This window comes from Aquarana catesbeiana, linkage group LG08, assembly GCF_042186555.1.
Source record: "Aquarana catesbeiana isolate 2022-GZ linkage group LG08, ASM4218655v1, whole genome shotgun sequence".
Taxonomy (NCBI): domain Eukaryota; kingdom Metazoa; phylum Chordata; class Amphibia; order Anura; family Ranidae; genus Aquarana; species Aquarana catesbeiana.
The window spans coordinates 95,185,876-95,210,070 of NC_133331.1; the positions used below are offsets into that span (position 1 = coordinate 95,185,876).

General features: G+C 39.7%; 1 pseudogene; it reads right to left on the bottom strand.

Annotated features, from left to right (window-relative positions):
• Positions 1 to 22,806: 22,806 nt before the first annotated feature.
• On the bottom strand, positions 22,807 to 22,983 carry LOC141107034 (U2 spliceosomal RNA; annotated as a pseudogene).
• Between the last annotated feature and the right edge of the window lie 1,212 nt (positions 22,984 to 24,195).

Here is a 24,195-nt window from a genome sequence, read left to right on the forward strand (position 1 = left end):
CTTTATTTCCGATTTTATAATTCAATATGTTTTGGGGGCATTCATATACCCCCTTTATCAGGACTAAAATAATATACATTTAACACAATTAAAAGTTAAAGGGTAACGGCACTTACGTGAAAAAAAAAAATTGCAAATAATAAAAAAATATATGTATATAGCATATACAATTGTGACACAAGTTATATTGTAATTGGATGTTATTAAAAATGACCTTTCCTTTTCAAACTGCAGCACTGTAATTTTCTATAAAATGCAATGCAATATAGCAACCTGGGGGTGTTCTGTACACAGAATGTGTACAGAACACCCCCAGATATGTCATTTCCTGCTTGTGTGATTGGCTCACTGATTTTCCCAGAAGTCTGCACTAAGATACAAGGTCAGATTTCAATTATCTCCTGCAACAAAAATGTCATTTTTGGTGAGATACTACCAATAGGAAATTACGTCTAAAGGGATGCAGGCCCTGCAACTTTCCTCATTAGAGCTTTGCAGGTGCTGCAGCTGGTTGATAAATAAGAAACCACTCCCATTAGACTAGCTTCTGACATGGGCACAGACAAACACGCAGGGATTTCTTCAGAATAACAAAAGGTAGGAATCTGCAACAAAGTTTGTCAAAATCCGTGTAATGTACATAGATCACCCAGAGGGGAATGTTTTTTTCTCAACAAAAGTGGAGTTACTCTTTTATGCGTATAAGCACACAGGAAAAAGGAACAGAGTCTAAAACAGAATATTTTATTCCTTTATTTCCGATGTTATAATTTAACATGCTTTAGGGACTTTCACATATGCCCTTCATCAAGGCTAAAATAATACATACTTTTAAAATAATAAAATGCAAGACATATAGTTGTGCTCAAAAGTTTGCATTGTGAAATTGGCAGAAATTGTGAAATGTTGGCATTTATATTGAAAATATGACTAATCATGCCAAAAAACTCTTTTATTCAAGGATAGTGATCACATGAAACCATTTATCATCACATAGTTTTTTTGGCTCCTTTTAAAATCATAATGATAACAGAAATCACCCAAATGGCCCTGATGAAAAGTTTACATACCATGGAATGTTTGGCCTTGGTACAGACACAGAAGGTGGCACACACAGGTAAAATGGCTATTAAAGTTTAATTTCCCACATTTGTGGCTTTTTAAATCGCAATTAGTGTCTGTGTATAAATAGTCAATGAGTTTGTTAGATCTCACATGGATGCACTAAGCAGGTTAGATACTGTGACAGACCTAGCCGGGAGAGAGACTTTTGGAGGGGACTGTATGCTAGCCTCTTGCCGATCGATCGTGGGCCCTTGCATTTGGGGGAATGGTGCTCTTTGTGAGCTGTATGCCTGGGGACCCTTGAGGTGGTTTTACTTTGGATTCGGGTCCTGGTCCCCCAGGACACACAGACTCTGGGGACCCTGGATTTGCCATATTGGAATAGTGGCTGATTCATAATGCTGGGACAGATACTGTTAGGAGATGCTGATGTAAATTCCAGCACCTGTCTGTCTGTTGTCTGCTAAAATGTGTATTGTAAATAAGTCTCTAGTATGGGATCTAAGAGTCATTAAATCCCCATTGTTGTTTGTGTTAATTAACTCTGCTATTGTGAGAATGTTGATTGGATGTTCTGAACTACAAGACGGCCAGTCTGACCTAAAGGTCATGTCTGAGTCATCTAGGCTGTCTAAAGGGATTAGTTAATTAGCTCATGTTATTAGGTTAATTAAGTTACAGCTGTATTGTTAGAGTAATATGAGCAGGAGGTCTGCACCTCCACTTTTAGTGTATAAAAGCCTGTATTTTGCAATAAAGGAGATTCCTGGTTGAACTTACATACAGCCTGCCTGGTGTTTGTTCTGAGCTATCACAACTGGGTTAGAACGGCACAGAGCTGTAGTTCTAATCCCAGAGCATTGGCTAACCGAACCATCAGACGTTGCAATCTGATTCAATAGCTGCAGAGGAGTGTCGGGAGAGTGGAACTGAGCGAGCAAGGGGCTCGTTACAGATACTAAGCCATGGAGAGCAGAAACTAACAGTCAAAAGACCTGTGTAACAAGGTAATGAAACTTTACAAAGATGAAAAGCCTTGAATATGCCAGTCAGTACTGTTCAAACATTTAATAAGAAGTGGAAAATTTGGGGAATCTCTTGATACCAAGCCAAGGTCAGAAAGATCAAGAAAGATTTCAGCCACAACTGCCACAGGAATTGTTCGGGATACAAAGAAAAACCCACAAGTAAGCTCAGGAGAAATACAGGCTGCTCTGGAAAAAGATGGTGTGGTTGTTTTTAAGGCGCACAATACAATGATACTTGAACAAAAAAGAGCTGCATAGACAAGTTGCCAGAAAGAAGCCTTTACTGCACAAGTTCCACAAAAAAAGCCTGGTTACAATATACCCAACAACACCTTGACATGCCTCATTGGGCTTTTTTGTGGAATTGGCACAGTAAAGGCTTCCTTCTGGCAGCTCAACCATGCAGCTCTTTTTTGTTCAAGTATCGTTAAATTGTGCTCCTTAAAAACAACCACGCCGTCTGTATTTCTCCTGAGGTTACCTGTGGGTTTTTCTTTGTATCCTGGGCAACTCTTCCGCCAGTTGTGGCTGTAATCTTTCTTGGTCTACCTGACCTTGGCTTGGTATCAAAAGAGCCCCGAATTTTCCACTTAATAAAGGATTGAACAGTACTGACTGTCATATTCAAGGCTTTGGGTATCTTTTTATATCCTTTTCCCTCTTTATAAAGTTCCATTTCTTTGTTACGCAGGTCTTTTGACTGTCCTTTTCTACCTCCTCATGGCTCAGTGTCTAGCCTGCTTAGGGCATCCAAGTGAGAGCCAACAAACTCATTGACTATTTATACACAGACACTAATTGTGATTTAAAAAGACACAAATGTGAGAAATTAACCTTTAATTACCATTTTATCATGTGTGTGCCACCTTCTGTGTCTGTACCAAGGCCAAACATTCCAGGGTATGTAAAGTATTTATCAGGGCCATTTGGGTGATTTCTGTTATCATTATGATTTAGAAAGGATCCAAAAAACTATGTGATAATAAATGGCTTTTATGTGATCAATATCCTTAAATAAAAGACATGATCAGTCATATTTTCAATATTAATGCCAAAATTTCACAATTTCTGCCAGGGTATGCAAACTTTTGAGCTCAATTGTATAAGCACACAGAAAAGAAGAAAGGAGTAACACATCATTTGTTATGAGTCCAAAACAGAATATTTATCTCCCTGATTTCCTATTTTGTAATTTGATGTGTTTTGGGGGTTTCACATACCCCCTTTATCAGAGATAAAATAATATACATTTTTAACCACTTACGGACCACCCACCGTCGTTTTGCGTCCCTAATATGAAGAGGAATATCGTTGTTATGGCAGCAGCTAGGCTGCCATAACCCAGGTAGCCTCTTCTTCAGCGGGCAGTCCGCTTCAAGATAAAAGTGGTCTCCACTGCGTTTTCACCGCAAGATCACTTTTATCGGCGGTGGGAGAGGGCCCCCCTCCTGCCGCTCTCCGGTGCCCTCCGCCGCTTACCGGAGTCGCCGTCAGTGGTGGAGGTGATCGCGTCTGCTCCCTAGCTTGGTGTGGAGACGAGTGAGGGGAAGATGGCCCCCACCCGTCTCCATATCATTGCAGGGCGGAAGCAACTTACGCCCATAGCTCTTAAAAGGACCTTTTTTTTTTTTTTTAATTATATTACATTTTTTTTAATTGCATTTTAGTGTAAATATGAGATCTGAGGTCTTTTTGACCCCAGATCCCATATTTAAGAGGTCCTGTCATGCTTTTTTCCTATTACAAGGGATGTTTAAATTCCTTGTAATAGGAAGAAATGTGACACAATTCTTTTTTAAAGAACAGTGTAAAAATTAAAAATAAAAGGTAAAATAAATAGGAAAAAAAAAAATTTTAAACGCGCCCTGTCCCGCCGTGCAGGCATAATTGAGTAGTGCCAGCATATGAAAACGGTGTTCAAACCACACATGTGAGGTATCATCGCGATCCTTAGAGCAAGAGCAATAATTGTAACCCTAGACCTCCTCTGTATATCAAAATATGCTACCTGTAGAATTGTTAAAACATCGCCTATGGAGATTTTTAAGGGTAAAAGGTTGTCACCATTCCATGAGCGGGCGCAAGTTTGAAGCGAGACATGTTGGGTATCAATTTACTCGGCGTAACATCATCTTTCACAATATTAAAAAAAAATGGGCTAACTTTACTGTTGTCTTATTTTTTAATTAAAAAAAGTGATTTTTTTTTCAAAAAAAGTGCTCTTGTAAGACCGCTGCGCAAATACGATGTGACAAAAAGTATTGTAATGAAGCCATTTTATTCTCGAGGGTGTTAGAAAAAATATATATATAATGTTTGGGGGTTGTAAGTAATTTTCTAGCAAAAAAAACTGTTTTTAACTTGCAAACACCAAATCTCAGAAAGAGCAGAAACAGGTTCGGTCCATAAATGGTTAAAATACAAAAAATAACTGTGCAGTGAGTATAAAACAGGCAATATGAATATACATAGTAGTAATTCAAATAAAACTACTGGCATTGAAAATGAAAACTCATTATTAAATGCCCTACTGCAATATAAAATTGAAATATACAGTGGGGACGGAAAGTATTCCGACCCCCTTAAATTTTTCACTCTTTGTTATATGGCAGCCATTTGCTAAAATCATTTAAGTTATTTTTTTTTTTCCTCATTAATGTACACACAGCACCCCATGTTGACATCTTTGCAGATTTATTAAAAAAAGAAAAACTGAAATATGACATGGTCCTAAGTATTCAGACCCTTTGCTCAGTATTTAGTAGAAGCACCCTTTTGATCTAATACAGCCATGAGTCTTTTAAGGAAAGATGCAACAAGTTTTTCACACCTGGATTTGGGGATCCTCTGCCATTCCTCCTTGCAGATCCTCCCCAGTTCTGTCAGGTTGGATGGTAAACGTTGGTGGACAGCCATTTTTAGGTCTCTCCAGAGTTGCTCAATTGGGTTTAAGTCAGGGCTCTGGCTGGGCCATTCGAGAACAGTCACGGAGTTGTTGTGAAGCCACTCCTTCGTTATTTTAGCTGTGTGCTTAGGGTCATTGTCTTGTTGGAAGGTAAACCTTTGGCCCAGTCTGAGGTCCTGAACACTCTGGAGAAGGTTTTCGTCCAGGATATCCTTGTACTTGGCCACATTCATCTTTCCCTTGATTGCAACCAGTCATACTGTCCCTGCAGCTGAAAAACACCCCCACAGCATGATGCTGCCACCACCATGCTTCACTGTTGGGACTGTATTGGACAGGTGATGAGCAGTGCCTGGTTTTCTCCACACATACTGCTTAGAATTAAGGCCAAAAAGTTCTATCTTGGTCTCATCAGACCAGAGAATCTTATTTCTCACCATCTTGGAGTCCTTCAGGTGTTTTTTAGCAAACTCCATGTGGGCTTTCATTTATCTTGCACTGAGGAGAGGTTTCCGTCGGGCCACTCTGCTATAAAGCCCCGACTGGTGGAGGGCTGCAGTGATGGTTGACTTTCTACAACTTTCTCCCATCTCCCGACTGCATCTCTAGAGCTCAGCCTCAGTGATCTTTGGGTTCTTCTTTACCTCTCTCACCAAGGCTCTTCTTCCCTCGATACCTCAGTTTGGCCGGACGGCCAGCTCTAGGAAGGGTTCTGGTTGTCCCAAACGTCTTCCATTTAAGGATTATGGAGGCCACTGTGCTCTCAGGAAACTTAAATGCAGCAGAATTTTTTTGTAACCTTGGCCAGATCTGTACCTTGCCACAATTCTGTCTCTGAGCTCTTCAGGCAGTTCCTTTGACCTCATGATTCTCATTTGCTCTGACATGCACTGTGAGCAGTAGGGCAGAGATTGGTGTAAGTAGTTTATTTTCATATTATTACTTTTATACAATTTTTATTTTTGTATTATTTTTAAAAATTTTTTTACAATCATTTTTGGTTTTTTTTGCATTTTTTTAGGAACCCCATTGGGGGCTTTGGTGAAATAAGAGGGGTCTAAACAGACCCCTAATATCTCACTTTTGGGAAAAAGAAAGGGACTGAGGACAGAGATTCCCCAGTTCCTTTCTCTGCAGCCAAGCAACAGGGGGAATCCACACAGCACAGGGTGATTAGGGTGTGCCCATGCACATCTGGTACTCCCCGTGTGCACGTCTATGTCAGCACTGCTGATATCCTCCAGCCATTTCCCATCTGCATGCAATCACTCCAGCAGCGGCTTCACATAATGGATTCCTGAAAGCAGCAATTGTGCACCTTGCCTATGCAATGTGCATTCTTCACTGGAAGTATATGTGACAGTATAGTATTCAGGAGTGTAACTGATAAGGACAGAAGGTTTTCAATCCATAACAGCAAGTGCCTAAACAAGGACCTTCTTAGCAGGATCACAAGGTATTTGTTTAAAGCGGAACTTAACCTAAAAAGGGAAGGACTTCCATCAGAAGTTTTCATCCCACTGCCCACAACCTCCTGGGACACATCACAGGTCCCAAGAGGCTGTAGGACCATACACACAATGCAGTGCTGCTCGTGCATGCACACTGGGGAGCCGGTTGTGAAGCCACAAAGAGTCACAGCCAGATTCTCACAGTAAACAGGCTGGCGCCTGGAACCCGAAGACCGGTGAAGAACCAGCCTGGGTGAGGACAGCGCTGGATCCCTGGACAGTAGTTAGCTGAATATAGAACTGCTTGAATGAAAGCGGTAGAGTTTAAAGGTTAAAACAAACTTTTCAAATGTTATTAACATGTCTAAGCTTATTTGAGGTTTTAGTGATTAGGTTTACATCTACTTTAACTTATATTAGCCAGACATTACTTCACATGAGTTCAAATACTTAAATTCTGATTTTTACTGCAGTTTCCATTTTAGGGTTCTTCTTATTCTATAGTAGTCTAACAATTATGAATCTTGCATTATTTTTATTTACTGCCTCTGTTATTTATAAAACTATGATAAACATCAATCATTTTGATGGATGTCATTTAAATGATTGTGTCTCTTTATTTACACCATGTTTATATGTTGGATGATACATTTTCTATATATCTATATGTATACTTATTCTATTTTATGTTTTCTATGTATTTACTAGATTTGTAGCTCCTGAAGAAACGATGTTAGGCGCGCAACATGTCAAGCAAATAGTTCTCTTGTGACCCTTGTTTGGACTCAATCACTTCATGCACCTTACTTATGCTGAATAGCATTACTGGTTACATTCTACTACAATTAATTCTTGTTTTTTTTCAACTATAATTGAAGTGTTTTTTGAGTCCCTAGTGTCAATCATTTTATGTCATCTGTTATGACGTGTGTTTCTTTTTCTTTTTAAGTGTTGTATATAAGATTTTTAACTTTATCCAATTAAATAAATTTTCATATTTTTACTCTAAACATATGTGCCTACAAAGTCCATTCTTTTAAATTTCATAATTTTTTACAAGATTACACAACTTATGTTCTTGTCCCTGCTTATGTCTTGAAAGTATTGTAATAAATCACATTCGGTGTACTCAGTGCAGAAATATGATGGTGAAGGACACAAGATTAAAGATAAAAGATATCATCTGACAGGTGATGAGAAACAATCATATCAAGCACAGTTATTGTTTGTGTGAAAAAATATGACAGATGATCAAATACTACCTATCCACCACATAACAATCACCTCAAAACATCTCTTTTCTCTCTTTTGAAAGCCCAGAACTTCCAGCTTTATATGTAATTGCTAAATTGAAATACCAAGAATTGTTACTGTTCATAATGCATACTTACCAGAAGCGGATCCTTAGGATCACCTACACAAGACATTTCTTAATTGTTCGGTAGCATGCAATTAAAGTAACTTTGACAGCTTATTTAAAACTGAACTCTAGTCAGTAGTAAAATATGAGCATCATCTTCCCACCCCACAGTCCAATGGCAATTATATGTGATGGTTTCAGAGAGGTTACTACTGGGAAGTGGCTTCATAGGACTGGTCGTATGGCTAGGGGAAGGTCTTGTGGGAGTCTTGTGGGAGTACACAATAAAGTATTCCTCTGCTCTACATACCCCCTAGACAAAACAAGTTATTCAACCAGAGTGTGTCAGAAGGTGCGTGGGATTACCTTTATTAGTCAAAGAATCTTCCTGTTTGCACCTCTTTGGAACTGGTTATGGTATCATAAGTTACAAAAGTTAGCCATGCACAGAGTACATATCGGCTGGTCACTGATGAACCACCGACACTGTTTAGCGTTGATGAAGGAACCTGCCCCTCCTACTCTCCATCACCCTGCCCAGTGATATCACCCTTATTCACCACTGAGCCACTTGCATTGGACAGGATAATGTCCAATGTGAAGTGATGTGCTATGTAGTTAACTATGTTACAATCTTAGTAAAAAAAAAAAAAAAAAAAGTAAAGCCAGGTTTATAGGTGCTGAAGGAAAATTGTTCTGGCCAATAAGGGTAATAATAGGGATCTGGTGATGCTTGCACTTTAACGTACCTTTTACATAAAACGGTAGTCAGGTTCACTTTGATTTCTTGTTGACAACATATTGCAGCACACTGAAATTACTGTGTTGGCATTTATTAATGATTTCCTCTGCATTTCGCACACATGATTAGAAGCCTGAAGACTTTCATCCAGATTTGTTATATATGGACATAACTCAGCAAAAGCTTTTGACTCCTTGGGTCCTTTCTTTAGATGTGACATCAGTGAATATTTCTGAACCTTCCAGTCAGTCTCATGCAACTATTTATGTATCGTTCCACTTGAGAATGAAGCGGATCAAGCCATCCATTTCCAAAGTGTGGGCAAGTTTCCCAGGGCAATAATAGTGACATGTCCCACCCGGTGGCAGATCTTCACTCTCGTACAGCTTAATTCATGAAAATGCTATCGTTATCATGGTCAACATGCCTGCATAGGACAACAATGGCACATACACTATACATTAGTAGTACATAGAGACGCGAGTCGATTAGTATGGCACCACATCCATTTCAAAGTTCAGACAAAAAAAAGAGAGAGCATAGGATTTTAACAATTGCCATAGATAACCCCAAATGAAGGAAGCGAGTACTCAAAAGATATATAAAAATACAAAAGTTTATTTCATATAATCATTTAAACCATAACAACATGTGCGTAAAACATAAGGCAATCTATCTTGCATTTCCCAACTGGTTGTGTTTAACACTGTATGCGCATTGAAACTTGTCTCAAGTGGCCCAGTCAACTTCTATTAATAAATGAAGATCTTCATATGTAGGGCCAGCTACAGGGATCAATATACCATTACCAATATGGATCTCTGCACGTTTCACCGAATGGCTTCCTCAGGGGATCCTATTTATGCTGTGAAATGCATTACATTTGTATTGTATCTCATATAACAATACCAAACACATAGGAAAAAAAAAAAAAAAACATTCAAAGCACATATGTTTCATCGCCTCTGTGTAATTAATAATGAGTACTCATATCTATGCATAGCATCAAAAACTTAGGTAAAAAAGGAGATCTTCAACCAGGACAAGGGAGGAGGAAGAAGGCACATAGATCCAGCCACACAAAGGGAGGCACTACATCAGGGTCACTGGAACTTCAAAAGGAACTCACTGGGGCCAATTATTACCTATTGGATAATAACCATATGTAGAGTCTTAGTAAACTCCTATTGTAAGGTAAGGTCACCCACTGATGAGTATGGAGGATCAAAGAATAAATGTATGTAAGAGAAAGATGTTTATATAAATATAGAGGGAACATTAATGAAAAAGATATTAAAGGTAATAAGAAACTCACTTTGACAAAACAGGAAAGGAGTGTGCCCAACAAGGAATCCGAGGGTTGAAAAGATATAAATTGTCTATTCGTAACTGAGTAGATTTCTTATCTTCCTGATACGGCATTAAAATGAGACAAGGCAAAAATGTGGAGACCACCATAAGGTAAGAACTCCATTGGAATATTTCATCCAACCCCAAAAGGGGCACATCCCACCCCCACCTACAACTGTAAAAGTGTTTTTGGCTTTCAAAAATCCCTAAAGGTGCGGTGATGGATTTGGTAACAAAAAAAAAAACAGCAAATACCTAAGTATTTGCATATTATTACCAGCAGAAGACCACAATATTACACCAAGCATGTCGGGTATAATACTACACCCAACATTCATGCCAACCACAGTGCCATATTAAACCTAGTCTACAAAAAGTCTGTGTCGCCTACATTTACAATGAAAATCCTGTTTTCTCTAATAGACATATATCGGTGTATGACTGCCATCCTGCCAGCACTAAAGGACACCAAAAAAACTTAAACTACCCACCATCCTTTCAATCAGCAGTCCAACATAACAGCAGAGGACATAATAATATGCTGGTGTACCACTGTACTACAGTTTATAATAGTTGAAAACCCTAATCGAATGACACTGATTATTTTAAAGCACCGTGTATCATAAATACCTGGCATTTTTTTTTCTTTTAGAAAATTCTGTTTTCGTTTTTTTTTTTTTTTAATCATAGTGCTGCTGATCTTCTCTAATTTCTTTGCAGCCACTATATGTCTCCACCTGTTTGCTTCAGTGGTATCTGCATCTCATTGCTCAGAGCGAGGTTCCCGATAATGACAAAAATGGAACATGCCTGTGCAATGAGCATGGGTATGGATGCTTATAGCCTCTACCGAGGGATAAAGTAGGAGAGCTCGAAGACAAGAACCGAGTGTTGTCACCATATAAAAAGACCTGTCTAAACAAGAACTACATAGCAGGTTCTCCGGGTATTATTTTGATTAAAGCTGTAGATCTAAAAATACTGAAAATTACATTATAATGTTAAAATGTAAGTTAAGGCAAAATAAAAAACATAGTCAGCACACTCTTGAACACACACACATGTTTTATACCTCTATACATTCTACAATTACAAAAATGGAACTTCCTCTTTGACTAGACAAAATAGCTCTAAATTTCTACCCATGTGGTGTCAGTCCTGTCTAGTTCATTTCTGATGGATTGCATAGAGCACATACCTCTCCTCATCTCCATGACCCCTCTTTGTGCACAGACAGAGAACACAGGAAGTTATAAGTTCACAAAATTTCTGACATTATCAATAGGTATTTTTACACTTATTGAACGGATTTAACAAAATGCTTTCAGTTTTTATACTTAGCAAATCACAAGATAGGTTCTTTAAGGTTTAGATACACTTTGAAAATTAAGGGAGACTTTAGCATAGTTGCCAACATTTCAAAAATGTTTTTAAGGACACCTTTTTTTCTGTGTGTCCAGAAAGCTGCTGTAGGCGAAGCATGTACTTTATTTAGGGGTGGGGCATTCATTTAATATGGGCGTGGTCCTACAAAAAAGGTTAATCATGTGCTTCCATCAGGGATCTGACAGCAATTAAATAATTAATCATGTTCACCCACCATGGATCTGCTGGCAATAAAAGGGTTAATCATGACTTTAGACTTAGACTAGTAAGATCCCTGGTGGCTGGAGACATGATTAAGCCTTTTATTGCTAACAGATCCTTGCTGGCCTGGTGGCTGGACATGATTAACTATTTCTTTGCTGTCACATCACCGATGCAAGCACATGACTAACCTTTTCTTTGATAGCAGATCCCTGGTGGAAATGCATGATTAGCCTTTTAATATAGCTATTAAAGGAGTTATGCCGTGTACACACGAGCGGACTTTTCAACCGGACTGGTCCGACGGACCAAGTTCGGCAGACAATTCGACCGTGTGTGGGCTTTATCGGACCTGCAGTTTACTTTTTTGGTCGAAAATCTGACGGACTTTAGATTTGGAACATGCTTCAAATCTTTCCGACGGACTCAAGTCCGGTCGAAAAATCCACTCGTCTGTATGCTAGTCCGACGGACAAAAACCGACGCTAGGGCAGCTATTGGCTACTGGCTATCAACTTCCTTATTTTAGTCCGGTCGTACGTCATCATGTACGAATCCGTCGGACTTTGGTGTGATCATGTGTAGGCAAGTCCGGTCCTTAGAAAGTCCGTCGAAAGTCTGTCATAACTCCGTCGAAAGTCCATCGGAAAGACCGTCGGACCTTTGTTGTTGAAAAGTCCGACTGTGTGTACGCGGCTTAAATGTGCATTTACTCCTGTGTGCTCAGTGTGCTCAGGTGGGATCAGCTCACACATAAGCAAGCCTGTATTTCCAGGACAACCGCCGGGACAAAGTTGAGGCGGGACATTAAGCTAATTTTAGGAACTGTCCCAGCAAATTGGTGAGTGTTAGCAAGTATCCTTTAGTAACTGGGTTTAAAGCAGCAGTGAGTCAGGAATGACAGTTTTAAAAGCCAAATATCTTGAAAATGTAGTACTGTGGATGAAAAATGAAATGATTAAATACAAAGAAAAAAAAGGTTCCACCAAGTTTCTGCTCATGCAGGAATGTGGACAGGGATTCTAGGACATGTAAATGTGCCCAGAAAGCTCCTCCAGGCCTGTATTTTGTACATATTGTAAAGGTCCTAAACTGGAAAATCAAGCCCTAAATGCAAAAATAACCTAACCTTCAAACTATCACAATGAAAAGAATATTATCAAAATGATAGGATGCAGAACATAGCACCAATATATACTGTAGCTGATATGTTAGTTTGCAAGAATCCAAAAAGCCAAAAACTGCACCCAATAATCCACATCTAGAACCAAAGATCTATTTATTGTCAAGTTACATATGGGCATATTACATAATAAAACCATTTTCACTGGAATTAAAGTGGGACCAAATTACATTCTGAAAGCACACCAAAAGCATCCTTATCAGGTAAATAGTAAATGTTCTGCCTGCCTACATGCATGTGCCTTTTCTGTTTTCTCTTGTTGGTCAGCAAACCTCTTACTCTGCTGATTATCTTAGTCTATTAGCTATAGACTTCTGAGTGAAAATTCAGACAACGCATCTATTATGATTATTCAACACGCCCGGCCTCGAACTGGAGGGTGCGTTAAAGCCCAATTCCATGTTCAGAGAATAAACTGGTTGCTCAATTTCCTTTGCATACCGTATTGGTCTTTCTCATTATTTTTAAGCCCTTGCAGCAAAGTGGAAGTCATGTAATCCTTCTGCTTACCAATCTAGGTCAGGCCTATGGGTGGAAAAAAGTGTTGCACACATGACACAAGCAGTGGCGGTCCGTCCCCCTCCAGGCAGTCACAAAAAAATAACAAATTTAAAAAAAAAAATTTAAAACTGGCCCATTAAAAAAAAAAAATACAAAAAAAGGTCTTTAAGTGCACTGTGTTCGCATGCAGGACACAGTGCACTATGGGAAGTGCCACGTCTATGCAATCACGAGATTGCAGACGCAGCGCTTCATTTGCGGACTTTTGTCCTGCCTTGCAGCGCTTTCCGGCGCTCGTAGTATCTATTACTATGGCCGGGCAGTTTGAATGATATCTGAGTTAGATGTCACTTCCTGTTTTCTCTCTCCCATTGCGCTCAAGAGAGAGAAAACTGGAAGTATGAGGAGCGGACTCCTGGAAGTATGAGGAGCGGACTCCGGGCTACCAGTGGAAGGAGACACCGCAGGAGAGGACAACACAGCAAGGTAAGTACGAGAAGGGGGAGTTTAATGTGACACAGGATGCATTTAATGAGACACAGGCTGCATTTGGACACAGGCTGCATTTAATGGGACACAGGCTGCATTTAATGGGACACAGGCTGCATTTTATGGGACACAGGCTGCATTTGATGTGACACAGGCTGAATTTGATGTGGCACAGGCTGCATTTGATGGGACACAGGCTGCACGTAAGGAGGGACTCCGCTGGGGGCACCTGATGTAAGGACGAACTCCGCTGGGGATACCTGATGGCATCTGGTGGCAGGCGACGTGGCTAGTGACACGCTCAGGGCTCCCACTGATTCTGCATTATGGTGAGTTGAATGATTTCATTTTATATTACAATGTAATAATAGAAATAATGCGCTTCATTCATCCTGACACCATAACAACTATGGTGCCGGGATGATTGAAGTGGTAACAGCAGGTGTTTGGAGTATTTTTATTTGCTGATTGTTAAACTTTCTAGAATACACATATTTCTACTGTTGTGTAGATCTGGGCCTGCTGTCCCTCCATCCCTCTCTCCCTCGTTCATCTCAGACGCTTACCACACCACCTTAGAGCCACGCCCACTATTTTGCTGAAACCCCACCCATTTTCACTAAGTGGAAGGGGTCAAAAAGGAAGGGCGGGGTCTGGCGCCCCCCATCCTAAAACTTCACCAGCCGTCACTGGACACAAGTATTTGACGTGTGCTGCCACTATCAGACTGCAGTATAGTATCTTCACTACAGGAAGTATGGCTGTGACTGCCAGCACTGGGAGCCAGCATCGGGTATCATCCAACTAGGAAATGTTGCGGTGTCTGGACATGACTTCACAAGAGGACCTGTCTTCAAAATATTCATGGGTGATTGATGGTAACAATAAAAAAACTCTACAGTATCTTTTCATGTGACAACACTGAAAAAATTACACTTTGCTACAATGTAAAGTAGTGAGTGTACAGCTTGTATAATGCTGCATACACAAGGTCGGATTTTCCGACGGGAAATGTTTGATGGGAGCTTGTTGTCTGAAATTCTGACCGTGTAGGCTCCTTCGGACATTTTCCGTCGGAATTTCCAACAAACAAAATTTGAGATCCGGATCTCAAATTTTCCGACAAGAAAATCAGTTCAGGCAAATTCCGATCGTGTGTACACAATTCCGACTTATAAAGTGCCACGCATGCTCGGAATCAAGCAGAAGAGCCGCACTGGCTATTGAACTTCATTTTTCTCGGCTCGTCGTTCATGTTGTACGTCACCGCGTTCTTGGCGTTCGGAATTTCCGACAAAATTTGTGTGACAGTGTGTATGCAAGACAAGTTTGAGCCAACATCTGTCGGAAAAAAAAACATGGCTTTTGTTGTCAGAGTGTGTGATCGTGAGTACGCGGCATAACAGTGTAAATTTGCTGTCCCCTCAAAATAACTCAACACACAGCAATTAATGTCTAAACCGCTGGCAACATTAGTATACCCCTAAGTGAAAATGTCCAAATTGGGCCAAATTAGCCATTTTCCCCATGACCGGTAATTCTAAACTTTTGAGTTTACAGTTGTTTCAGTAAGGCTAAACTGCCAGCATGCCAAACACATCCTGAATTTTACCAGCAATAACTAATCACAGCTCTACTACTTAGCAATGTAGGGATTTGGAAATTAGAAATAAAGAACTTGAATGCAGTAAAAGTCTGCAGCTCCCGTTGGCACCTTCAACATTTCTAACACTGATCAAGGAAAATGAAATAATCCTTTCAAAGGACATGTTAGCACTTAAATCATCCCAACACAATGCTTAATATGGTGTCAGGATGATTGAATTACATTATTTCTATTACTACATTGTAATATATAATGAAATAGTTCAACTCACCATAATGCAGAATCAGTGGGAACCCTGAGCTTGTCTCTTGCCACCAGATGCAGCATGCCACTGTCGCCTGCCACCAGATGCAGCGTTTCACTTGCCACCATAGCCTACCGCTAGATGGAGCGTGTCACTAGCCACTGTCACCTGCCACCAGATTCAGTGTGTCGCTTGCCACCCTCCCCTGCTGCCAGATACAGCCTGCCACTTGCCACCCATAGCCTGGCTCTCTCTCCCTCCCATTTAGCTGGGTATGCTGGGGGCAGCAGTTTCCTCCTTAGGATTGCATTGGGCCCCCGCCAGTCCTCAGGACAACATGTCACACGATCCTCCTTTCTGCTCCTTTTTGATTGTTTTTTTTTTCCCTGGCCAATAGGAAGGAGAGGGAAGAAACATAGTGGCTGTCCTGGCAAGCGCCACCCCTGAGTACAGCAGCACAAGGAGGAGAGGGAGCTCCTCTCTGTCTCCACACAGAGACACAGCTGCTCCGATCTCCTGCTATTGTGCTCTCTGCTGGTGGCAGACGGAGGGAGGGGAAATAGGCAGGAAACAGAGAGCCCTTTGTGCCACTTGAGCTTCGGTGCTCATCATCATGTTGTCTTACATCACATGATGACATCATTATGTTGTCTATTTTTTGGATTGACATGGTGCTGATTCAACTTAATTTTTGGAAGATGTACTATGGATGGTTTGCATTTTATTTTATTTATTTTTTTCATTACTGTTATTTAAAGCTCATTTGTTACATGGGTAATGTTTGTCCGTGTATACCAGTTTTGGTGCCTTTATGAATTACTAATTGACATAAGGAAAGAAGTAACCTCAATAAAGGCATGAAGGATGTAATTGATGAATTGTACTAATATTCTCCTTTGCCAAGATAAAAGGGGACTTTTTGGGCTTTGTCCTTTAAAAGACTTATTGCAACAATTTATCATTTCCTTGCGAGCTGCAAGTCTGCCATTTGTGCTGTTTTTTTAATAACTGCTCATACAACAAATCCCAATAAAAATTAGTTTACACTTTTAGTAGATAACATAAATTAGTGCAAACAGCTTTGCTTTTAAATGAGGTTAGTTTAGCAAAAGATAGAACAGAAAGATGATTTCTGAAAGAAGCTGTTGCTTATAGCAACCAACCAAATTCATCCTTTCATTTTTAAAGTTATACAGAAAAATAACAGGTGTGATCTAATAGGCAGCATGACAGTAAATCCGGACACAATCCGAAAATCGGACAACAGATCATCCGTTTTTTGTTTTTTTTTTGCATGCTAGTCGCATATCGAACATGAAGAATTTACTATAGTTACGAAAATTCTTGTACGAATGAATAAAAGATCGGAAGTGATGTCATGCGTTGTAGTGTATTTGTATTGTATTTTCGAACAGCAACTGTACTGATTAAATGAAAATGGTACAATCTCCTTTCGTAAGAGAATAATTTTCGTGCTTGTCTGATCGAATAATGTCAGATGAACTGTCATGGTTGGCTCTCAAAATCTCTGTACTTATGATCCGATTATCGTACGATTGCTTCGAAAGCTGTATTTTTCATACAATTTTCGGATCGTGTGTACAGGCCATGATTTACAAATTTTTTTAAAGGATAAGTGCACTCATTGACTAAATGTCAACCCTTGTACTTCCCATGACCCCTATATACTGTAACACAGTACAGAAAAGATGATTTTCAGCTTCTAGTGTTGAGGTCTCTATTGAAGACTATGGTAAAGAGCAATACACAGTAAGATCCAGGGAGAGAAGCAGTGCCCAACTTGGCCAAGGCCACAATCTCAGAAGGTGGTTTTCACCTGATCTGAGACTTATTTCCTGGTATACAGTATATGGTATATATAATAAATAAGGAGAGTGAGTGTGCATTTCTACCATGTTTATAAAAAGGAAACTAAATCATCTTTTGCATGTTTGAAATGTGAACTCTTATCCACTATGGCAATAGGCTAGATTCAAAAGCAGAATTTATTTGGACAATATACAAATGATTTAAAGTGAATCTACCATTTGGCTTATTTAGGGCTGGTGGGTGGCCACTGAGGTGTACACAGTGCACCCGAAAAAGAAAAGAAGAAAGTCACCTGCTTCTTCATATCCATAAGTAGAAAAAGCACAATGGGGGTTGGGGTAGGGGGCAAGGTGCTATCAAGAGAACATATCACTTTCCCCTTAATGGGCAACGTGACAGGTTCCTTTTAGGACATATCTAGCTAAAGTAATATGTTTCCTCATGTTAAAGTTAAATGTGCACCCACAAAGAAGTATGTACTATAAAGATATCTATACCGATAATAAGATAATTGACCTCTAGTTAGATGCCTTTTTGTGTTAAATGAGGCTTATGAATATTCTTTGATGAATCACTTCATGTTAATATGTTCATTTCTGAGAACCTCCTGAAACATTTATATATTTACCTTTTAGTATGGCTTATTTAAATGATGAGAGAGAAATCTGTTTTTACATTTTCACACAGTACTGAAAATCAAATAGTTAGAAGCTCCAAAATATATCATTATTACGGATGATCTCACTCTTGTTAAACCTTTGAAACTATATAACGTGTGCTTTAAGTGTGTTGATATTCATGCTTCTTTTTGTTTTTCTGCATAATTGAATCTCAGGTGTTTAGTATGATCCTTGTTGTTTCCTTGTTCTCAGCTACCGGAACAGAAAATGTGTGATGATTTGTACTGGACCATGCAACCATAATACAAGCCCACATTTACCTTCAAGACAAACCCTTATTTCTTACAGGAAAGGAAATGTTTTCTGCTGATCAGAGTCAGACTAGTCTTAGACCCTGAATTTACATTATAAGGTAAATTTTTCCAATGCTTTAGAGCAGGAACTGAATTTCTTGTTGACACCTGTGATTCAACTCTAGATAAAAAGACATGTGCAGTCAATATAGATACTACCAGCCAGGGCTTTTTTTCTCAGAGAATAGGTGAAGGAACTCCCCCTTTTGGCATTACCCCTTGTCTCTGCCCCTACCTACCTCCGAGCACCAGTGGCGGCTGGTGCTCCATTTTGGAGGAGGGGTGGCAAACAAGCTCCCCCGCCAGGTCCGCACTTACCCCATCCAGGTCGCGGCTTCCCCAGCTTCTCCTCCTGGCCAATCCAGTCCTAGGACCCGCTTCCTGTCCTGATTAGCAGGGAGGAGAAGCCGCTAGGCAATATCGAATATTGAGCCCAACTTTTTTGAAGCCAATTAAAGCCTCAGGCTCTAACCATGTGCTTAAAAAGAAAACTTGTAAAAATCGATGCGTCCGGCACCCGGCACGGAGATTAGGGGGCGGTGCATAGGGATTAGGGAGGGTGGCGCCCCTGCGCCCTTTATGAACCCACCGCCGCTGCCGAGCACCGTTCCTTGCTTCCACCCTAACTATCTCCAGTACCACTCCTTTTAGAGAATACAGAACATTTAGTAACATTTGTGGTACTAAGTAATCTGTATGGAATTTGCTACTGATAACAAGAAAACAGTAAAATAGATCCTCTACAGCCAACAATAACCCACCCCCAGCAACCATGGACCACCTGCAACAAAATACCCCCCAGGCAACAATAGACCCCCAACAGCAACAACACGCCCCCTCGAAGACAGCATCAATAGACCCTCCAGGATCAAGCTACAATAGACTGCTCCCTCAACAGTAGATCCCTCCCAGCAACATCTGAACCCCCAGCAACATAAGACCCACCCCAGCAACAATAGACCCCCCACCAACAATAGACACCACCCCCTGCAAAAATGGATCCCTTCCATAGACAATAGATCCCCAGCAGCAACAATAGACCTCCCCAGCAACATTAACACCCCCCCACAAAAAAGTTAACAATAGATCCCCCAGCAGCCAGCATCAATAGACATTGTAGCACAACCCAGCACTCTTTGCCATTACATACATTCAGTGCTGGTAGTGCCGAAACTGAATTCCCCCGCATTACCGCTGAAAAAAAGCCCTGGTAGCAGATCTAATGCTTGGTAAAGGGATTTTCCAAGAATCAGAAGATTTTGTGCTGGACCTATTTTCACCATAGATCACTGATCTACCAGGCAAAACAAGATCTGTAAGCAATCAGGATCCGGTGGGGAAAAGAGAAAGGTGGCACTCTTTGTATCATTTTAATTACATGAAAAAGTGCATAGAAAGCCAATATTTTGAGGACGTGCAGGTCCCTTTTTATCCAGCTGTTATTACCTTGATAAAGAGGATCATGGTGTCCTTGAAATGTTGGTTTTCCATTCACTATTTAATGTAAATAAAAATTGCAAAAGTAGTCCATGCTCTCTCTACGTTTGAAATTTGGTTGGTACCACTGTTGGCCATGCACCCCTCATGATTGGCCTCTGAAGTACACGTGTAGGATGAACAGGATCAATTGGGGTCCCTACTTTCTACCTATTGGCAGAGAATGTAGTGGATTGTGGGGTGGAATTCTATGTGACGTCATCATCTTTTTTTTTTTTAACAATCAGGAGTGCTTTATTGAAGGATTAAGTAACAATACAGAAAAATGACATCATTATCTTAATATCGAAGTACTAAGGTAGCCCCACAATCCACTGTGCTCGAATGCCATCAATAAAGGTGGGATGTCCATTTCATACCAGTAACTTATACACAGGAGGTCCATAAGTTAGAAACAAATTCCCCCCTGCTCCTTGATCTCTTCAGGCTATGAATATCTACCTGGCAAAGTAATTTTTCGCATCTGTGCTGATGAAATGCCAGTAGAATAGATTTGCCAATATTTGTCTACTGCTGGTCTTAACCTGCTGTAATGTCAGAGTGATGTACAACTTCTAGAAAAAAGCATACTACACAAGCAGATGAGCAGGGCTGAATGAAAAAAAAAACTGACAGCTTAGGAGGCGCCGCTGTGGGCTGCTGTACTAACTATCTGACCTTAGTACAGCAATCTCCCCTGCTGTTCTATTGTGTTCTGACAGTGGGATGGTCCCCCCCGCCAAAACACTCTGGTCAGAGCTCTCAGCTATTGGCTGAGAGCGCTGATCGGGAGCCGATTGGCAGACCTTTTTCGGTCATGCCCGTTTGACAGAAGGCGGCCGAGCAGCGTCTGTCTGTCGAGGAACTCAATGCAGCCTGGCTGGTCTGGGCCCAAGTGGGAAGAAGTGGCGAATCCCTAGACTTTTCTTACTCATCTGGAACCTTTCCCTGCCATTATTACTGTCCCTAACAGATGAGTGACCTGTCACTACACTACCCATATGCTAAATGCACGCCAAACTCAAGCTCTGCCTGACTCAAGATGGCCACCCGTGTCACATGGGCTGTCAGCATTCAACCGGATCGCTGCCCCAGTGACCAAGGAAACCATAGAGGAACCATGTTCCTCCTGACTTCCACTCCTTTTGCACTATCACTTAGGTTGAGTGCCACTAACAGGGGAGGAAATAGACTGCAACTGTCTACACATACATTGTGCTAGCAAACTAAATGCCATTCAGTTTGAGTTTGCGTGCTAAATTCAGTAGACCTAAAACACCCTAACATCTTTAATTGACTGCTCTGACCTAATAAAAGATAAAAAATTATTGGTTGCAGAGTTACAACACCTTATGCATCATCGCTGCTGTTTGCCATCACTTTATGAAATAAGCCTGTATGTTTTAGTGTAAAAAGCACTGTTGTAGCAATTAGTCTGTTATCACCCATCTTTCTGTTCATGCGGTTTTGTTTGATGCAACAAAACAAAGATCACATACGCCCAAAGTACTAAACTGTGTGATGTCAAAACATCTGATAGAACAAAAGGATAAAGACATAATGTATGTGAATAATGGAGAGACCGTGAAATCCTCCCAGCAGCTGATAAAGTGATGCAGGCAATAGATGACATGTGCTCTATGGTCCCTGTCTCCTGACCAGGGGAATAATAATAAGGAAGCCACGTTTATTATTGCCTGCAGTGGTGCTTGCAGCTATTAATATTCTAATAACTTTGTAGTAGTTCTAACTTAAGTGTTAAGCTACCAAAAAATGTTCAGATACAAGGGAATGCTACTTATTTGTAGCATATCAGTATACATTTGCCATAAATGTAAGACTACAGGACAAGACAAGGAAAAAGTTGGACCATTCGTGCTGAGTAAGAAATTATTTTATTTTTTAAACCATGTTGTCATTTAGCAGCAATCTACAGTCAAGCTGTGTCTCTCAGTATTTCTCTACATTTATATACAGTATAATACAACCCAATGTAAGTGCATATCATTGCAAAGTTTTCCTGGAATGCAACTTCTTTACATACTCCTAAATTGTACATAGCTATTGCCATTACCTCCTAAATGTGTTGATTTCCAAATAAAACCTTTATGTCTGGTAAAAATTCAAAATTCCTACCTGTGTATAAAATAATCATTATTATAGGTTAATTATTAATATATTTAATCTTTTTGATTCATAATCAAAAATTAAACATATAACTGTATAAAGATTAAATAAAATAATAGTAATAAATATTGATTATTATTATAGAGCAGTAAAGCTTGACCACAAGGTAAACAGCTAGATGCGAACTAGACTTAAACTTGCAATACTTGATTGGACCAGGACCGGGACTCTTTTTCACTTAAGCAGTTAGGTAAAGGTAAACCTTGGACTGATATTATTTATGTATGGCATATTTTGTACTACTTGGATTGTTATAACCCTCTATAATCTGTTGCTAGAGATAAAAAACTAGCAGTACCCCTCTTTCCTTTTATATTTAAAGGTATATACTACAAGCACTAGAAGACCAACTGAGGTCCATATTAGGCGTTTCACTTTTCTACCCAATTATGTGGTGTCTTTTATATGGACTTAATGGCTTCTTCCAATATTGAATTACAACAGTATATGATTTGGTAAGAGCTAATGGCTATACTCGCTGACATCACCACTAAGTTTCAAGACTATTACATTGTGCCCCTTTACGCCTAATGATAGTAGTTTCATATATCCCCCCTTTTTGTGGCTTATAGATGTGGGTTTATCCCATGGGCCAGTAGGCGTAACATGTGAAGACGTCTCTCCTGTTTTTGGTTTTGTGTGGACCTTGGTTGTTGCTTTAAACAATCAGTAGTTGTTTTCAGGTATGAATTTATTTTCTAATATCATTTATTTCCAGTTACATATATTTTTTGTGAATATATGATTATATATATTTATTCATATATGTTATATATATAATATGTCTTTTTTTTTTCTCCTCTTCTTTTTTTTTTTTTTTTTTTTTAGAGAGGGTTGCACCGGTCCTGGAGGTACTGCAATACCAGGTTGATGGAGTAAACAGTCTTCCATCTCCCTGTTCTAAAAATCCATTTAATATATGGTCCTCAGATAGGGGACGTATCAGATATTAAACTGAAAAGAACAGATACTACACTTGATCTTAGCCAAAAGGCCGAGAAGCGATTCTTCTTCTTATTATTTATTCTCATTGGAGATAGCGTTAGCGTTAATTTATGTATATTCTCATATGTATATATAAAAAAAAACTTTTCTGTGCAATATGGATATATAATGATGTGTGTTTTTCCTCTTTCTTTTCTCATTCATAGTCAGAGCTCAAAATACAGATGTGTTCATAAAATTCACACGGTCCTGAGGAAGCGGAGTATCCCGTGAAACGCGTAGACCATTTGTGAAGCTATCTGTGGATTTTTTTCAAGTGACAATGCTCTGGATTACCTAAAGCAAGGATCCTCAAACTATGGCCCTCCAGCTGTTGCGGAACTACACATCCCATGAGGCATTGTAAAACTCTGACATTCACAGACATGACTAGGCATGATGGGAATTGTAGTTCCTGAACAACTGGAGGGCCATAGTTTGAAGACCCCTGACCTAAAGGAATCTTTTGTTCCTTATTTGCTCTTGATAGATTCTCATGGAAATTATGTTTTTAAAGAAATCATGTTGTTTCTTTTTATTGTGAAATTGAATAAACGTTTGTATTTTTATATGCATGTCTACAAGTGGCTCTTATTGGCAAATACAAAGTCCCTGCTTTGTTTTAAAAGATTTTCTACATAGATATATTTTGGGATTATGCCGATGTGAACCGAGTCATTTAAAGGTTATAAAGATAAACAAATTGTTCAGACAATTGTAGCCTCTTAACTGTCAATTAAGGGTTGAAAGGACAGAAACAATAATCTACTGTATCCCAACAATCACCAAATTGTAGGAGGTACAAGACAGAGCCCACAAGTAAACTAAACTACAGCCTTTCCCCTGCATTGTCCCCTAGTGGCGGAAATGCATATTTCTCTTGTTTGAAAACTGCATTGAGCAGTACAGTGCATTGTGAATATAAACGTGACTGCGCTAACCTCAAATAAGTGAAAACGAAGCACCTACAAAAAATGTGACAAACATATAAAACATAAATGGTGAATATTGTAGCGCTAACACAAATGCACTTATATTGATATATAAGTGAAAATATATGAATAACAAATGTACAAAAGTGACATGTATATAAAATTAAAAAAAAAAAAAAATTATATATAACAAAGTCCAGTAATTGAAGAAATCAATTGAGGGAAGCCTGTACATCCACCACCAATAGAATCAAGGTTGAAATAAACTGGCACTGTCCGGCAAGCAGGTTATCAAAAATGGC